We start from the raw sequence: 17946 nt of genomic DNA on the forward strand, positions 1-17946 counted from the left end.
TGTGTTGGGGGGTGGGGGGTGGAGAGCGAAGGCAGGGAAGTCCGGAGAACGCGCTGGTTCCTTTAAAATACTCCCAGGTTCCCTTTTCGCCGCTCTCGGGCTTCGGCGCCTCGACCCTCACCGGAGCTCTTGGCATCTCCGAGCCGCCTCGCGGCAGGCAGCAGGCGGAGTCCCCGTCACTCCCACCCTTCAGTGCCAGCCCCCAGCCCGCGTCTCTAGACCCAAGACCCAGCGCCCAGATGCGCGAGGCTGGGGAGGGGGAGGAGAGAGCTTCCCTCAGAGGATAAAAAGGCGATAGGAGAGTTGGAAGTGAAGGGGGCAGAGAGCGCGGGTTAGGAGGGACGAGACTGTGACGGTGACACCTGGAAGGCATTGTCCTTGAGAGCGACACCTGTCAATCTCCGCTCCGGCGTCCCGGGGCCAGGGGCGGGGAGGCCGCGGGTCTCCGCGGTGATGTCATCGCAGAGTCCCTTCCCAGCCGAGGGCGGAGAGGACTGGGAGGGGCGCAGAGCCCGGCGGGCTGGGAGAGGGGTGGGGGAGGAAAAGAAAGAAAAGAAACAGAAGTCGCTCTCGAACTCGCCGTGTCCTCTACTTCAGATTTGCATAGAAATCAATAATCCAACTTTAGTGTTATTTCTAATTTTGAACGACCCGTGTTTCCTTTTCATTGGAGAAGGAGGAATCGGGTTAGCACATCCCATCCCACAACCCGCAATCCTAGGGGGAGTTGGAGCCCTGTCATCCCAAAGCCTTGAAGTGACTGGCCCTCCTTTCAGAGCCAGCTCCCTCTTTTCCTGGCGGGTGTTCCAAGCGTAGGCTTCAGGCTTAAGGAGGAAACACTTGGGGATGAGTTTTGGAAGTCTTCCGATATTGCAGGGGGCAAGGCGAGAGTTAATTAACGCCGAGCTTGCTCAGCGAGTAGGAGAGAGGGCCTCGGCGTGGGTGGGCGGGCCAGGTCCAACAGGGGGGTGCGCACAGTGCGGGAGGCGTGTGATCCGGAGGCCCCAGCTTGGAGGCCCCGGCTGGGGGGAAGTGATCTGCGGTGGCCTCGGCGGGGGGCTGCTGAGGGGCCCCAGGAAGTCGGCTGACGGTCCTGGGGAAATTCTGATTTCCCACCTACTGAGCCCCCACCCCCACCCCACAGAGCACTACTGGATTCTCCCTCTTCCTATTCTTTTCGGCTAGAGCTAATTAGCAGCCTGCCAGCGGCCTGATTTATGGAAACGTTCGGGCGGGCGGAGACGCGCTGCGAGCGGAGTCGGGGCTGCCCAGGAGCGGAGTGGAGGAGGAGTCTCCACTGGCCGTCTCCGACCAGTTTCCCTCCGCCCGGCTGGAAAATGAAGGTTGTCGTACCCCACTCCCCACCCTCCATCCTGGCAGGTCCAGGAGGGCCCCGCGCACTCAACGCCCCAGCCTGGGACGCTGGGAACCCTGGCGCCAGCGGGGCGGGCGGGGCGCGGGGGCTGCGCAGCCTACAGCAGAGTCCCAGTTGGCAGGTTCCAGCACCAGTTGACCCGGAGGGCGAGCTGGGTGCGGATGGAGGGGGAGCCTCCTGCACCGAGTTGGGCGCCTTAGTTCCCATGTCCGAGTCTCCAAGAAGAGAAATCGACCTGAGGAGCGAGGATACCCTGCAAGAGGTGGCCATCAGTCTCCTAGGCTGTGAGGAGGCGTCGCAGGCCAGGGTGGGGCCGAATGGAGCCACTAGCCCAGCTTGCCCCCAAATTGCTAGCGATTGTCCAGGGAAGGGCGTGGTCCCCTTCTCTCTCCCTCCCCCTCACTTTCTCCTGGGTCTCATCCTCAGAGGAGTCCTCTAAGTGGAGCCTCCAGCCAAGAGTCTGGGAATTTTGAGCTAGGCGAAAGCGGCGCCCCACACAGTCTCTAGAGCCGCCTGGCCGGGCGCTTGCCCAGGGACCCCGGGGCGGTCTCCTCGCCTTCCTTGGGTTTCTCTCTGTGGTCAAGGGGGAGAAGAGGCCAGAGGTGCTGCCTCTCATCCCAGTTGACCCCAGAAATGAGGATGGAGAGGAAAGGCGTGGAGGAGGCACGGGAGGAAGCGCCGCAGGACCTGTTGCTGATGCTCCAGCAGGTTGGCCTCTCTGGGAGGATGTTGTATGCCTGGCTTCTAGAAGCAACAGCGGAGGGGGGCATAGGAGAAAGGGGGAAGCATTTGGGCCCTCCTTTCCTGGGGGAAGTGTTGGAGGAAAGAGAGACTAGCAGACCCCAAGGGCCAAAATCCCCAGGTATGTTCCCCCCTCAGACTTGGGATGGCATAGGGATGCGGGGTTGAAGTCACTGGAAAGAGGACCATCCCCCCAAGCCTGGCTATGACCGAAATTGCAGTTGTGAGGAGCTGAGATCTGCAAGAAAATGTGTAAAGTTTATTTTAAAACATTCCAGCAGTTCGCCTTCCTCAGAAGTCACGTCTAGACTCCCTGACTGGGACAGGTGCAGAATTGAGACCCCTCTCCCTCATCAAAAGACCTCCGGATGCCTGCCCCTGTCTTCCTCCTTCCCAGGATTTCCTCACAGATGAGGGCCATTTGATGTCACTGAGAACCCGATGTCCCCTCACACCGGCCCTCCCCCCAGGGCCCCTGCCAAGTTTAATTCCCTGCTCTTCTTTCTCTCCTTCCTCCACTGCCCCTGCCGCCCCCGTTTCCAGAGGGTTGGTGAGATCACAGAGGCAGGCATGCAGGCCCTGGCCCTTCTCCGCCCGCTGGCGAAAGAAAGTTGACAGATACCCTCAGCGGGCTGTGGAGCTGGGCTGAGCGCCCATCTATATCATGGTATTTAGTGTCCTGGGTGGTGGCCCCTCTGAATTTCCAGCTGTGCTGAAGGCTGGGATCACCTACCCAGAGACGCTACAGCAGCCCATGGCAACCCATATCCACAGCCAAAGTCTAGGCGGAAATGGAGACCCGCCTCCACCAAAATGTCGCCTTCAAGTAGCACGAGTCCCCAGCTGGCCCCTTCCCCCTGGGGACAAGCGCAGGGCCTCGCCAGCCGCCACTCCCATGGCGCTGAAAGCCGACTCTGGGACCCGAAACCTGCACTGCAAATGCTGTTGGTTAGGCACCCAAATAATATTCTTCATTCGTCTTTTTCAAAGTTGATTTATAGCAATCGACAGGTTAAAGCCTCATCTGACTTCATTACTTTTAAAAGCTGTCTATTTCACAACTGTCACTTTTCATCGTTTAACTCAAATAAATACTTGAGGAAATGAATTGAAAGAGACTTTTAGATCATGTTTATAATTCTTGGTCGCCACGTTAACATTCCTAATGACCTGACCCTCTGAGTTTCTGTAGACTCCAAAATGGGCTGAAAATTCCTGCATTTATACTAGAAAACTTCAAGGAAGAGGAGATGGCCTGAAATACGAGCTAAAAGAAGTGCAGCTGGTGACAAGTCGGCGACCGGCTGCAGGCTCAGCAAAGCTCCAGGGGGGGCCGGCCGCCAGGGCCCAGGCCGGGTACCCAAGGCCACTGGTGAGGGGCAGCACCCCGGGTCAGGGGTTCCGGTGGAACGAACTGCTGAAAAGAGGGCCCAGCCTAACAGCCTCCGCGCTCGCCTTGCTCCCGTGCCTGCCTTGCTCCGGTGCCACAGGGCCTGGCTGCAAACCCACAAGACAACACATGCAGGATGCTCTTTGTGACTATTATTGTTATTTCTATCATTGTTTCAAAATTGGTTTTAAAGGGCCCCATGGCAGCAGGTTGAGAGTGGCTGGGTGAAAGGCCTTTCCTCCCCGTCGGCTTTGACTTAGAGCGTGTGAGATGGCATGGATGGAAGTGCATTTGATAAATCGAAATAGTTTCTTCTTCAATTTTGCTACCATTTGCCCAATGCTGGGTCTTCTAGGGCTGGTCTTAATCTCTCTCTCTCTCTTTCTCTCTCTCTCTCCCACCCACCCAGCACATAGAACCAACTCTTAGAAGTAGACAAAAAAAGAAAAAAGAAAAGAAAAACAGGGGAAAAATGTAAAGAACGGAAAAGGAACGGAAGGAAATTTACAGGGAAAGAAAAACCTATCAAGCAAGAAAGCTGCCTGGTTTAGGGGACAAAGCAATATCGAGTGTATAAGATTTTCTTTTTCTTTTTTTTTCTTAAAAAAAAAAGAAAAAGAAAAAAGAAGCGAAGTCTCCCGAACCCGGGGTGGTGGAGCTGGGCGACTCCCTGGTGTGTCTGGGACTGGCCTCTCAAGGTTGGCCCTAGGCTGACCCGCTCGCGGGTCCCTGAGCCTCGCGGGGCGTCCGCACCCTCGCGTCGGGCCCCCCGGGGTGGCCCCCCCACTAGCCCCCGCGAACCCGAAACTTCACAGATTCCCTGCAGCATCGGCGCCCGAGCGCCCAGGAGCGTGCCCCAGCCTCGGCCGCGCGCCCAGCCACCTCCACCCTTCCCGGGTCGTGGCCTCGGGCCTTCGTCCACCCAGCGGACCTGCCGGCCTAGCGGGATCGAGGTTCCCCGACGTTTAGGAACCCGGCGTGCCGGGTGCTGGGTGGCGGCGCCCTCGCCGCGGCCCCGCGGCCGACAGCCGGGCGCGCTGCCGTACCCTGGAGCGCCACCTTGCTGCGGAAACTGGAATTACGCGGCCATGCTCCCAGCCTTCTGCAGCCTAACTTGACCGCCACCGGACTTTTTCCTTCGTCGAAACGCTAAGAGGAGCCGAAGTGCACAGGCCTCTTCCCACCCGTTAAAACCCATAATCTGTGGCCGACATATCCCACAAAGTCTGCATTGAGATGAAGGGAAAATAAGAAGAGAAAGAGAAAAAATATATAGGTACAATTTCACCAAGTCTAAGCTGTGAAGCAGCTTTCTTAGAAAAGATAAAGTAAATGAGAGATGTCTTCTCGGAGGCCACGGGTTCGGGCCGCCGAGTGTTTTGGGCCGCCCAGCTGTGGCCAATGCAAATATCTCCCATGAGGCGGCTGCCTATCAAGTCATCCCGTCCCAATTACGATTTCCACTGAAATCCACTCATTCTGGTCAGTGGGACATCAGAGGGGCTCTGCCCTCCACTGACCAGCTTACTGGGGCCTCCGATGCCTCAGCCTTCGGTTCTGCTGACAAAATAACCACAAAAAACAGCCCCTAACATGTACACCTACCGGTGGGTGAAAGCAACAACGGCAAGAGTAACAAATTACACAGCATTTCTCTCCGAGGTGCAAGTGGGCATTTGACCCTATTTTATCCAGTTGGTAACTTTAGAGGTTTGCCCCACTCTTAGGTCCACACGACTAAAAACATAGAGAAAATTTAATTCCTTTCTATGGCGGATTTGTTTTCAAAGCGCCCAGCCCCAGAGATGGGTGTTACATGTAAAAACAAATTTCACAAAACAAGGTTTTTCCTGAGAAGACACCATACGTGGTGTTAAACGTATAGCGTCCTGTGGTCCTGTGAGGATTTGTGTGGTTTCTTCGTTTTGAGGGGGATGCAGAACCTTTCTCTAATGTAGTTTTGACTGCGTTTGTTTTTGTTGTAAGGAGCTCAGTGGATCCCACATGTGATGATGGCTGAACTGGGAACTGTGGAGTGGGAATACAGTGTGTATATGGTGGTGCATAAGCCCCTGCATTTCCTATCTGAGCGAACCCAGCATAGAGACCCTTTCTTGAAACTTTGCACTCCCAGAGATGGCAGGACGAGCTCCCCAAAGGCTGGCAGGGGATAGAGGGAGCGCCCCTCCTCCCTGTAACCAGCACACCTCATTGCAGATCAGGAGGGTCTGGGAGAGCCCTCACTCAGAAATTACAGGGCTGCGCCAGGAAAATAGCCAGGTTGGCTTTCTGGGTGGTTTGTCCTTTCCCCATCAGACTAGGAAAGATCCCTGGGAGACCATACAGGAAAGAGGACCCAATTTCCTAGCAAGACTTGAATACGGATTCCCTCACCCCAGCCAGCCGAGGAGAGGTGGCCTGGCCCCTGGGAGTCCAGGGGCCCTCTCTCCCAGAGGGATGCTACAGCTGGGGAGAAGGGGGCTGCTGAGAGATCCTGGGAGCTAAGAGGGAATTCCTGAGAGGGTCCTGGGGTCCACGGAGGGACACCAGTGAGGAGCAGGGACAAAAACAGAGGCGAGTAGAGCACAGAAAATGATATGCTTGAATCTACATGCCTACAGTTTTGAGAAGTCTCTCAATTGGAAAGGTTTTGCTTCTCTCTCCCTCCCTCCTTCTTTTCTTCCTTTCATTTTTCTCTCCTTCACCCCTTCCTCTTCTCACATTCAGATTTTCTGGGGGGTGGGGGGGAGTTTCCATCGAATAATGCCTGGAGATGAAAAATGATTTTTATTGCTATTACACTTCCTACCACAAGATGCAGTGCAAGGCGGCAGAGTTTGTATTACAACTATGTCACAATGTTTCACTGATGCAAAACATGTAGCCAGAGGGTGTTACTAATGACTCCTGGATTAGAGCGAAATTGAGACTGGGAGAAGGAGGAAGAGAGAGAACAAGAGAGAGACAGAGGAAGGGAGAAGAGAGAGGAATTTCTTTAGAGAAAGCTGGGAGGGGATCACCATATAATCAGGTCTAATCATCTAATCAGGATATTTTCAGATTTCAAGGTTCTTTCCACACTTGAGAGTGTGAGCTAGAGAGAGACCAATATCCTTTTAAACACCACAAAGGTGTTTTGTTTTGTTTTTTTTTGCATGTTAATAACTATTAATTATGTTTACAGCCAGTTAACTGAAGAACTCTCCTTTGGAAAGAGTCAAACTTCGGAAAACGCTTTATATCAGATTAAAGGCTCTTCCAGGACCCCAGGGCGCTTGGAGGGAGGGGGACCCGGGAATCATCCTAGGGTGTGCGGAGCACAGCGCGGCCTGCAGCGCTCCACGCCCCCGCCCCTGGCGATGCACACACAGGGACACACGCCTGGGACGGCCTGGCAGGGCCCAGGGGGCTGCCCCTGCGCAGCTTGCGGCCCAGGGCTAGGCCTCCGTTCGGTCTTGGCGAAAAGGTCCCTCTAGGCTCGAAACTCCCCGGCGCCCTCCCCCGGGAAGAGCTCTACTTAGGGAAGCGGGAGGTTCCGCGGTTCCTACCGTGGCCCAGGCCGGTCCCACTGCCCTGCAGTCCGCTTCTGCCCCCGGGGCACAGCGAGGAGGGCACTCCCTGGGGGCTGCGGCCCTTTGAACTCGGGAGCCCTGGGCTGGCCGGACGCGGAGTTCGCTCCGGCCCGGCTGCGGAGCGGAGTGTGGGTGGCGGGTGGGGTGGAAGGGGACTGGGGGAGGCGGGAGGGGGCGGAGGGGCGGGGGCGGGAGCCGGCGGTAAGCCTGGAAGCTTGGCTGTTTACCCAAACGATTTTCCTTTCAGGCCCGAGACGCCAATGAGACAAGATCAAACTCCCCTCTTCTCAGTGTGTGTGTGTCTGTGTGTGTGTCGCCTCCTCCAAGCGGGGCTTTGTGAATGGGGGCTCAGGGACGCCGGCTGGGAGGGACCAGAGGCCGCCCGGGGCACCAGCGCCTCCTCCCGGGGGCTGGGAGAAGCCCGGGCGGAGGGCGCGGGGTCTGAACGCACCGAAGGGCGCCCCCAACGCACAGTGCTCCGGAGCGACAGGAGCGAGCGACAGGGACACAGGCCGCGGAGAGCTAAGGGCTGCGTCCCCAAAGGGCGAGCAGGGAGACACACGGTCGTGTGTGGGAGGGGGAGGAGGGAGAATAATATGAATCACATCCTCCTTCCAGTCCCTTAATTTCCGATCCCTCCAAAGCTTAAACCTAGCTCCTCAGGCTACTGATTTCTTCCGACTCCCTCGCTCGAGATCTATTAGCTGCAAATTAGGCCAAGGTTTTGGCGATTACGGTACAATGCAGGCCGCGTGACACGCGCCGCTGGGCCTGCGCCTGGGTCCCTCCTCGAGCCGAAAAATGATTAGAACGCAAGAGGGGATGGATGGTCTGTATTGACAAGACATTTGTCATTTTAAAAGGAGTCCACATCCAAGAATATCCATCAGGCCAGGGGGCTTAGGGGGAAGGAAGAGACGATGAGGGGGGTGAAGTCCCAGACCAGCGCAGCAGGTGATCGCCATCCTGGGGTGGCTCGTGCTGCTGCTCCAGGGGCTGCCTGAGACTGAAACGTCGTTTGCAAAACAACAACAATATTATTAGTATTATTAATAAGAAGAATCAGGAAGGCAGGGTTATATTTATTTAAGGTCGTAAGACAAAATCCCGTCTATATGGCGTTGTACGTATGTTTAGTAGCTTTGTCTCTGACAACTCATTCCTCTCGGCCCAGACCAATTAAAGTCTTGCCCAAATAATTGTTTCTGGAAGAAAAAGGTGTCATTCGATGCTTCCGACTCAGCTACTATTGCTTCTCCTGCCTCGGCCTGCCCCTGGTTCCCTCCAGTCTAGCCCAAACACACACACTCTTTCTTTTCTTCCCTGAAGGGTCTGTTTTTTATTGTTTGTTTTTAAATGACGAACAACTGTCCCCTTTCCCAGGAGGTTCTTATTTAACCGAAATTCCCCTCCCCTGGCGCTGTCCTTGGCAGGGGGCATTTGGGACCTGCTGACACTTGCTTCAGGCCCCAGTGTCTTCTGCTCTCTGTGGCCAAGGCCTGGACAAAGACCCCGGGGGAGGCAGCACCCGGGCCTCAGCTTTTCTGCTGGCATGTCGGGTGGAGGGCTGTGGCTCCAGGGCACAGAGGGTACAGAAGCAGCAGGTGGGCCCCTAGAGGAGCTTGGGGACCACAGCTGTGGCTAGTCTGGGATAAACGTGTGTGAGAGAGAAGACGCTCATGGAGGAAACCAGATGTGCTTCATACTGATAACAGCAGCTAACATTTATTGAGTGCTTACTATGTACCAGTTATTGCGTCCATACCCCTGGGAGCCTGGAAACCTGAGAACAAACCATCGTGGGCAAGGATAAGACTCGGAGTGGAGCAGGGAGGCAAAGACAGGGCAGGTAGCCCGGTGGGTGGGATTGCATGGATGAGGGTAGAGTTTTGTGCCCCACAACGCATTGTGCCCCGGAAGAGGCGGGGAGCTGCTGGCCGCTGGAGCCAGGCGGAGGCATCCTCCCTCCCAGCCTGCGGGGCCGTCTCCGACAGCAGGCCTCCCCCGCGGGGTTACGTTGGCCCAGGCCTCTGGCCAGAGACCGAAGGCCAACAGGTTCCAGGGACGGTCCCTCTTCTTCGCGCTGGAACTCTGGAGGAGAGGAGAGCGGTCGGTGACGGCCGCGGAGGCTGGGCCCAGGCCGGCGGCGAGCGCTCGGCGTGGCCAGGCCGCCATCCTGCCCGACTCCGCAGGGATGCTCCAGCCTCCGGTCCAGGCAGCCCCGAGAACGGGAGGACGGCTCCTCTCCCCGCCTCTCCCTCCCATCCCCCTAAAGCAGGGGCTGCGCCTCGCCTGTGACCCAGTGCCGTGCCCCGCGAGGGTGGAAGAAGCAGGCCTGCCTCGGTCTGGAGACAAAAGGCCTCCGAGCTCGGGCTCCTCCGGGCTCCGCCGCTGCGCGTTTCGCACCCGCCTCCACCTAAGCAGAGGAGGCGGGAGCAGGTGGATGTGTCGTTGTGCTGTAGCGGTGGCTGGAGTAGAGAGCCTTGATTGATCCTAGAAATTGGACACCTCTGAGTCCAAGGGCAGAGGCAAGGTCAGGCATCTGTTCCAAAAAGATGCCGTCTGCCCCCAGCACTCCTGGTCAGCCCCCATCCAGCTATTCTCCTATAAAGGGCCCCCTCGTTGCTGTTTTTTTTTCCTAGTCTCATTGCAAATCACCTGGCAGCTAGGAAACGGTCGCCCCCGATATCGACCTACAGAGGTTACTTCTTTCCCTAAAAACGACTCTGGCTTTCCTTCTTCTACCAGACCCGAGGGAGAATTCACTGGTTTTAACATTGAAAAAAAAAATCTTTAAATCCCTCTCTGGTGTGAGACGTAGTTGGACCACGGGGAATCTCCTGCCTCCCCACACTGACTCCCCACTGCACTTGGAAAGCTAGTCCTGCAAAGAAGAAATAGTCTTTTCCTGCAGTCTATCATTTCGGTATTACAAATAACGACCGTGGAGCGAGGAATACCCCCGGCCTAAGAATATTGATAGATGATAGTAGCGATATTCACAATCGATCCTTTAATAGGCAGACGTCATAAATCATGTTCAATTCCCTGACAGCACAGTACTTCACTTAATAATATAATTAAGATTAAAACTCGAGAGGTATTGGAGGCAGCGGGTATTGATAGCTTCAAAAATTGCATTCTGGATATGATGATGGAAGGGAAAAAGACCTTTGGAAAATATTACTCCCTTTCCAAAAGGTGGGGGTTTCTGGATGCTCCTGTCCCTGTCGGACCCCCCACACCAGTAATCCCCATCTCTGATAGATGAGCAGAGAGGAGTCTGGCTCTTTCTTAGAATTGGTACAGAGGAAGATAAGTAGAAACAGGGCTCCGCTTGGGAGAGTTTCCTGGGTTTAGAAATCCTTTAAAAATCCATTCCTTCAGCCTTGAATCTGGAGAAAAAAATGTTTAGGAGACCTAGGAAATGATGTTGTTTAGTTCTCTCAATACAGTTAATTTCTTTGACACCGTTTTCAAAATTACATGTAAATCACCAAACATATGCAGCTATGTCGGTCTACACCATCCCTGCGCTTTAACTGCCCATGAACCTTTCCAGCACTGCTTTCCAGGCAGAACCCTGGGCCTCAGGATGACAACCAAAACTTCCCATGAAGACTAAAACCAGAGAGGCAGGGTCCCACGCAGGGGGATGATCTGCTCTTTGCTTCATGGGTAGAGCTGATTGTAAGTACAGCTAAAATTATCTCAAAGAGTGGAATATTAATCAAATCAATCAGAGCTGACAAATGAGAAATATTTGAAAGTCAGTGGTAATTTACAACTTTGTTATTAGTTAAGAATTGCCTGCCTTGTAACAGTAATTAATAACACTTAGAGAGGAACGATTTGGAAATCCCCCTCCGATTCTCTTTATTTTCCTCTGTCTCTTAAGGAAGGAAAGAGAGAAAGGAAGCAAATGAGTGATCTGTAGAAACAGGAAAAACACTGAGTCGTTTGTGGGGAGAACAAAACTGGAAAATATAAAAGAAAGGGAAAAAAGATTAGCCCCATGGGAGGCCATCAGGAAATCAAGAAAATATAGGAGGAGGGGTAGTAAATCAGAAAATGAATTCTGTAACCATACCCCATGAGCAGGCTGGCAAAAGGTTGAATTTCAAATGGCCCAGGAACCCCATCAAAATGAACAGTGCTGCTAAAAAATCTTGAAAGTAGCTCAGCTCTGAATCAAGGCAGAGCTCAGGGCATTGTCTGTTTTGTTGTTGTTAACAATGTATTTCTTTATAGCCCAGGAGCAGACGTGTGCAAGCTCTTTCCCAAATTCCATCCCCGGAGACCCGACGGCCTTTCATGTTTCTCGTGTTAACTCTCCTCTTAGTCACAGACAATCCCCTCCCCCAGTCTTACATTGATTATTAGATTGTCTCAGCCCCACCTAAACAACACACCAAAATAATGACTTGTTGAAAAACTATAAATCATTTCAGCGTCTCAGCTTGGAAAACCACTTCAGTCAACAGGCTTACTGTGAAGAGGGAAAGAAATTCCCAACCTTCTGCTCACTGAGGAAGAGCTGTTACTTCCCAGAACTTTTATTTGTTGGATGGGGGGAAATTTTCAGCTGGGTTAAAAAAGGATGGAGGGGAAAAAAAATAACTTTGGCAAACTTTATCTGGTCTTTATTATAAGCCCCAGTCTTGTTTCATTGAGCTCAGGCTGGGTCTACAAAAGGTAGCTAGAGATTGAGATTTATTGGTCTCTAAATGAAAAGATTCATTTGATATAAGAGGTTAACTCAAAGTTCCTATACCGTGACTAGCTTCGAAAAACGCCTCTGTCGAGTCAGCACAAAAGCAGTTCAAAGAAATCTTAAAAATACACACAGATATAGACACACAAACACACTCGCCCACTTAAGCCGCAAATGCAATTCTCTTTTCTTTGTTGTTTCTTCTGTCATTACAAACCTCCAGCTTCTTTCTAGGTGGCTGAGATGGTTGGCTCCCCCCCCCCCCCCGCCCACCCCCCACACACACGCAGCTGAACTTTGCCATTTTGTATCTTTTGCTTTTACTAACAGTGAATGAAAGAATAAGGAGGGGGGAGAAAGTAAAAGGGGAGAAGCGAACTAATTCAAATAAAGCAGAATATGTTTGTAAATGAGGTGCATGGAGGAGAGAGAGAGATGTGCATGGAGGAAAGGGCCCTAGGATAAAAATAAGCAAACTGTTTGGAAATTGATGAAATGGGTTTTCGGTGATTAGAGTCTATGGATCCAATAGGAACCAGGCAGAATGTAAGATGGTGAAGAGGGGACCACAAGAGTGAGCAAATATGCCAGAGACATTGGGAGGGGAGCAGGGAGAAGACAGCGGCAGGGACCCGAGATCCCATGCAAGGAGCGAACTATGGAGATGCTAATGAGGGAAAATTAACCTTCGGGTTGGGTCTGTGACATGGGCCCTCGGTTGAATGCCTGACCCAAGGGCTGCAAGCGGCTTCGCTCTGCACCAGCGAAATGAGATAATCGCTCTGAAACCCACCAGCCTTGGTGCAAACAAGCCCTGAAACATTGTTGTGGAGAGCGGAGAGTAACTAGCAGCTCCTCCAAAGAAAGGGAAAACAAATGAAAAGCAACCAGAACCACAACCAGGCAGGGAGAGCAAATCAGGAGACCGTGGGGACACTTGCTCAACTCCGGAGCCCCTCCAGGCTGGCACATTAAAGGAAGGAAGGAGCAGGGCCTGGGAAATGAGAAATATCTTCATCTCTCCTGCTCCAGTCTGTCACCAAAGGCCCCGGATAACTGGGCCTCTGTGAGGCAACACAAGGGATAAATGGATTTTATTTCCAGGAACATGGCCACTGGGCCAGAGGATTATTGCTTAGCCAGAGAAAATATATTGGGGGTGGGGGACGGATAAAGAACAGAGAGAAGCCGAAGACGACAGACACAAAAACAAACAAAAAAGAAATTCAAAGGGAAATTTTAAAAGTGGAGTGGCTGTGGTTACACGTCACAGACACTGAGGCATTAAAAACACACACACACACACAGGGATTTTATTAAACAAACAAGCCAACAACCAAACGCACATCAAAAACACATTTGCTCCTGCTGTCATAGGGAAAGGGGGTTTGAAATGATTGTGGGGTTTCGGTAGGTACCCTTCTGGCCTTTATTGCTGTGGTCTCTCTCTCTCTTTCTCTCAGCATTTTCACAGAAACCCTGAAGTCTCCGGTGGAGAAGGGGCCTCCCAGAGGCTGCACAGGGAGGACTCCCTGTTGGAGGCAAAGGGGTCATGTTTCCAAGTAGAGACATCAACAAACCACAATCTTAGTGACAGTGACAGCACAAAATTATGTTTAATGTTGCAAGAGGGAAAGGGGAAATATAAAATTAGCAAAAAGAAAATGTGTCCCAGACCTTCGTCACAATTAGGGCAGCAGCATAGGGATGGACACAACCGGGGAGTCTAGCAAGGAGGCTGTGACCCGGCAGGGCCACAGCACCGACTGGAGGCAACAGTCCCTCCCACCCTGGGAGGCCTCATTCCCTGTGAGGAAAAGGAAGGCTTCTGGAGAGAGGTTAATAACACTCCGCCCAATCACTTCACTTGGTTCAGAACCTCCTTTTGGAGAAGAGAGGATGTTCTAGACACTCCATCCTGGTAGAGATGACAGTTCAACTTTAAGGACTGGGCTGCTCAGTCCCAAAGCCACAGGGTTTTTTAATCAGTGAGGAGGCTGGTGAAGGGGCAGCGGGGCCTGGAAAGCCAAGAAGGAAATAGGGGAAGAGATGCGAAGCCCCAGACCTCTCCCTGCTCCTTTCGGGAGCCTGGGTGGCTACAGGGAGAAGATGCTGAGGGGAAGTGAGAATTACTTAATAAACTAGCAAGCCCCTCTTTGGAACTTGATATCAGGCCTGCCTCACTCAGCTGCCCAGTACACACAGGCGGGACCCCACTGCTTTCTCATGATGCCCCTAGGGTCTCCATGGGTGCACCCTCACCTCCAGCCAGGGCCAAGGGCAGGCGCACGGCTGCCAGGCAGGCCCAGAGAGAACCAGAGAGGTGGGAACGGTGTATTTTCAAGAAGGAAGCAGTTTCTTTTCAATGCAGGAGATTATTTCCTAAACTGCTTATTTAAAAGAGACAGAGATGAGAGAGAGAAAAAGAGAGAATCTCCTCTACCCATCTTGTTGTGGTTATAAAGAATATAATTTTGCCTTTGTCTGAAAACCACCGTATTATTGTGGTTATTAAACAACACGGTTTCCCTTCTTAGTGTCAGGCAAGGAGAGGAGCGAGGAGAGAGAGGATGAATGGAAAATTCATTTTCAAATAATATAAATTAAAAATAAGTGTATTATTAGAAACTAAACCTGGCTGATAAAGGCAGGAGATAAGACACTGCAGTAAGAGAGAGAAAAGGAGGAAAAACATAGAAAATGGTTTGATCATCTAAAGAATCTGCACAGATTAATCTGTGCAGAATAATCAGGAAAAACAAGTTGAGAGGGTGGCAACTGCTATTTCCTACACAGTAGCTCCCCTACCTTAGGAAAAAATGGGGAGGCAGCGACCGGTTGGGGTTGTAGTTTTACACTTTGATTTTAGCAACAAGTATCAAAAGATCTAAACTAATTGATTGTCGAGTTACTTGGCCCTTCTCCAAAGAGCAATATAGATTTAATTGTATGTTGCTTAAAACTCCATTTCTGAACAGTGTGAAGCATGTAATAAAAGTCATACACCGTATCGGAGATCCCCCCCCCCAAGCATAAATACCCAACTGACACTTGGAAATCTTAGCTAATACTCCTAATGGGTTAAAAAAAAAAAAAAAAAGGCATCTGAGAGGGGTAGCCACATAATAAAATCTAAACTGTTAATCCATTTTAACTCATTCAAAAAGAACCTGCGGTTGCGGGCAGGTTGTTTGGCAGAGGAGGGGTTGGGGTAAGGAGACCCCACATCAGACATCTGACTTGTTCAAACACGGTCCATCTAAGCCACACTCCCCTAAAGGAAAGCGAGTTCTAGCCTTCCAAAAGACACCAGAAAAATCTCTACCCGGGAAACGGAGCTGAAAGTTGCAGCCGAACTGCCTGGCCCGAGCTCTCCTCTCTCTCTCAGCGAGAGGCTGGGAAGCCACTCTGTGGCCGTCTCTCTCTCCACCGGCCTCAGCCCGGCTTCCCCCGAGGGAGAGAGAGGGGGCTGGAGGCGAGCTGGAGCGCTCCAAAGCAGCTTGGAGAAATTCCTCCCCTGCCCCTCCCAGGTAGCCTCCCCCCATTGTCCTCCGCCGTCCCAGACCCCCAGCGGCTGTTCGCGTCTGAAACCAGCCCCCGCGCCCCCCTCCCTGGCCCAGGGCATCTCGGAGAAGGGAAAAGTCCCAGCCACGCCTGCGACTCGGTCCAGGAGCAGCGCGGCCGCCAAGTTCGCGGCCGCCATCAAGCTGGCGGCTGCGCGCGTTGCGGGCCGTGCCCTGGTGTGGCCACGCGAGCCGGCTGCAGGCGGAGATCTGTAAAAATCCACGTGAGCCGCCCCCTCCTCCCGCTGCCCGCGGCCCCTGACACGGCAGCATTGAAGCCGGCCCGGAGGTCCCCGAGGTCTCCGAGTGTGACAGTACTCAGCATAGCGGGTAGATGGCACAATTTTCTAACATTTAGAGAGAGGAACCCACGCTGGGAGCAATAAGTCCATTTAAAAGCCCTTTATTTAAAAGGAACAAAGATAACTGACAAGCGAAGTACAGAGACATCTCAATGAAATTTCCAAAGAAGAAAGAGAAATCAGAGGCCAAAGCAAATGCGAACTGGGCTTGATGGAACAGGCCAGCACTTTCCTCCCCCTCGAAAAGAAAGATAAAAGACAAAAAAGAAAGAGGTGGCGGTCACCGGGGCTGTGCGCCTTGACGATCACAGTCCAAACCAAATTCTAAAAATCCACAGCCACAAAAACTTTAAAACGGCCGGGTGGTCTCTGGAGGGGCAGGTGGGAGAGAAGCCCTGTCTATGTAGGGGAAGAGACTTGGAAGTTTTGCCCCTGTCTTGGAGACTACACCTTAATCTTGGAGAACAGCCGCCTCTGCTTTGGCTTGGCGGGATCCAAGGAGCCTGGGGAGGGCAGGCACGTAAGGCACCCGCTCTGGGGACACTTGGATCCCTCCGGAGGCCTGAGAGCCCCACGCCTCCGTCCTCCAGCCGCCTCCCCTATAATGGTGCCCAGGGCTGGGCTGCTGGCCCAGCGAGGATCCCACGACCTAAGATTTGGTCAAAGCCAGGGTACTCAAGAGGCCGCACGAAGACTCAGGAACAATTGCTATGACTTCAAAACCCAGAGGGGTGCGAGGGCGTCCACTGATGTCTCCGGGCAAAGCCAAGTCAGCATACATGTCACCGTGTGCTCTAGCACTGCCACCGCCGGCTTCCCACCTCCAAACCTATATGCTAGGTCCCCCACGCCTGCCAAGAGAGGAGACCCGCAGGCCGAGAGGAGACAGAGGAAGGGGCGAGAGGCCAGGAGAGGCGCGGCACCCCTCTGATCCTCCGGGCTCCGCTCGGCGCTGGCCCCGGGCGTCCCTGGCTCGCCAGGCGGGCGACGGAAGGGGTGAGGCGGCTAGCGCCCGCAGGGGATCAAATGATTGTATTTGGGTGGGTGCTCGCCGACATATTTGCTGAGTAAACCTCCCTCGCTGTGCTGAAGGCGAATCCCCGTTGATAAATCCATCATTACCGTTCGGATTCAGGGAGGCAGCCGCGCCACTAAATTCATCTTACATTTGTAGCGCTTTAATAGACATTTATTAAATGCTTTTAGAGAGAGGCATGGGGCGCGTGATTACATCCTAGTTATAGACAGAACATAAAGACCCACGTTAACACCCATTTGCAGGAAGGAAGGAAGAGGTGGGGAGGGGGTAGGAAGGCAGAGGGATGAAGCGAGGAGAGGCGAAGAGAGACAGGGCGGGCGGGGGCACAGAGCCTGGGCGTTATTAGCAAGGGCTGCCTGGCGGACAGCGAGGCGAGAGCCGCGGGAAGTCGCAGGCTGCAGAGTGGAGAAGTCCCCCGCTCGCCTGCAGTTCCCTGGGCTTCCCCTTTCCTTGCACCCCGCCTCCCTCCCCCCGCGTGGGGGGCTCATATTCTCTCTGCCAGGGCACAAGGGACGTTAGTGCTGTCTTTGCCGACCCCTTTCCGTCCCCAGCCCACTCCCTACTGTATTCCAGGCCTCTCCAACTGACACTCTTTGGAGCAGCCAAACCAGGGAGAGAGGGAAGGATGCCCCCGCACTTAAGGACCCCAAGAGCTCCTTTGGAGCTTCCTCTCCGCCGCACCCACCCCCAAATCAGTTAGCCAGAGAGCGGAGCCAGGCCTCCCTCAGCACAAAGCAGACAGGCGCCATGGCCACGGGCAGGATAGCACAGCTCGCTCCAAGGGTCCCTTGGCCTGACACGCTCTGCTTGTGGATCCCTTCTCTGCCCAACGCCAGGAGGGAGCCATGCCACCCTTGCACCTCCGACCATCTCGTGCCTGGGGACCTGCCCTGGGCTTGGGCTTGCCCTGCACCCCTCGACCTCAACCTCAGGGAGTTGGGCCTGCAGAAATGCCTGGGCCTCCAAAGGGCCTAACGCCTTCCTGAGCGCCCCAGGGCCTTGCCTATAGGCCCAGTCCCCAGACTCCGTCAGTTCTGCGCGCGCCCTCCCTCCCCCGGGATGCGGCCACCGACCCGGGGCCGGGACAGCAGCGGTCAGGACTCCCGGGCCTCCCTGGCTCTTGGTAAGGAACACTTCCGCTATCTCAAAGTTGCCATAAGAAAATAAATACAAGTGACACTGTGCTGGGCCAAAGCTCATTAGTTCGTTGTCCAGGCCTAATAAAGGAACAGAAGCGCAAATTATAGAGT

At 53.6% G+C, this 17946-nt stretch overlaps 1 long non-coding RNA gene across 1 annotated transcript in view; it reads right to left on the reverse strand.

Moving 5' to 3' along the window:
• LOC124234791 (uncharacterized) overlaps positions 1 to 7159 on the reverse strand; it is a 91561-nt gene extending 84402 nt beyond the window's left edge. The window contains exon 1 of the long non-coding RNA XR_006887407.1: positions 7055 to 7159. This is a non-coding gene — a long non-coding RNA (uncharacterized LOC124234791). The remainder of the gene's footprint in view (positions 1 to 7054) is intronic.
• Positions 7160 to 17946: the final 10787 nt, after the last annotated feature.

This window comes from Equus quagga, chromosome 2, assembly GCF_021613505.1.
Source record: "Equus quagga isolate Etosha38 chromosome 2, UCLA_HA_Equagga_1.0, whole genome shotgun sequence".
NCBI classification, from domain to species: Eukaryota; Metazoa; Chordata; class Mammalia; order Perissodactyla; family Equidae; genus Equus; species Equus quagga.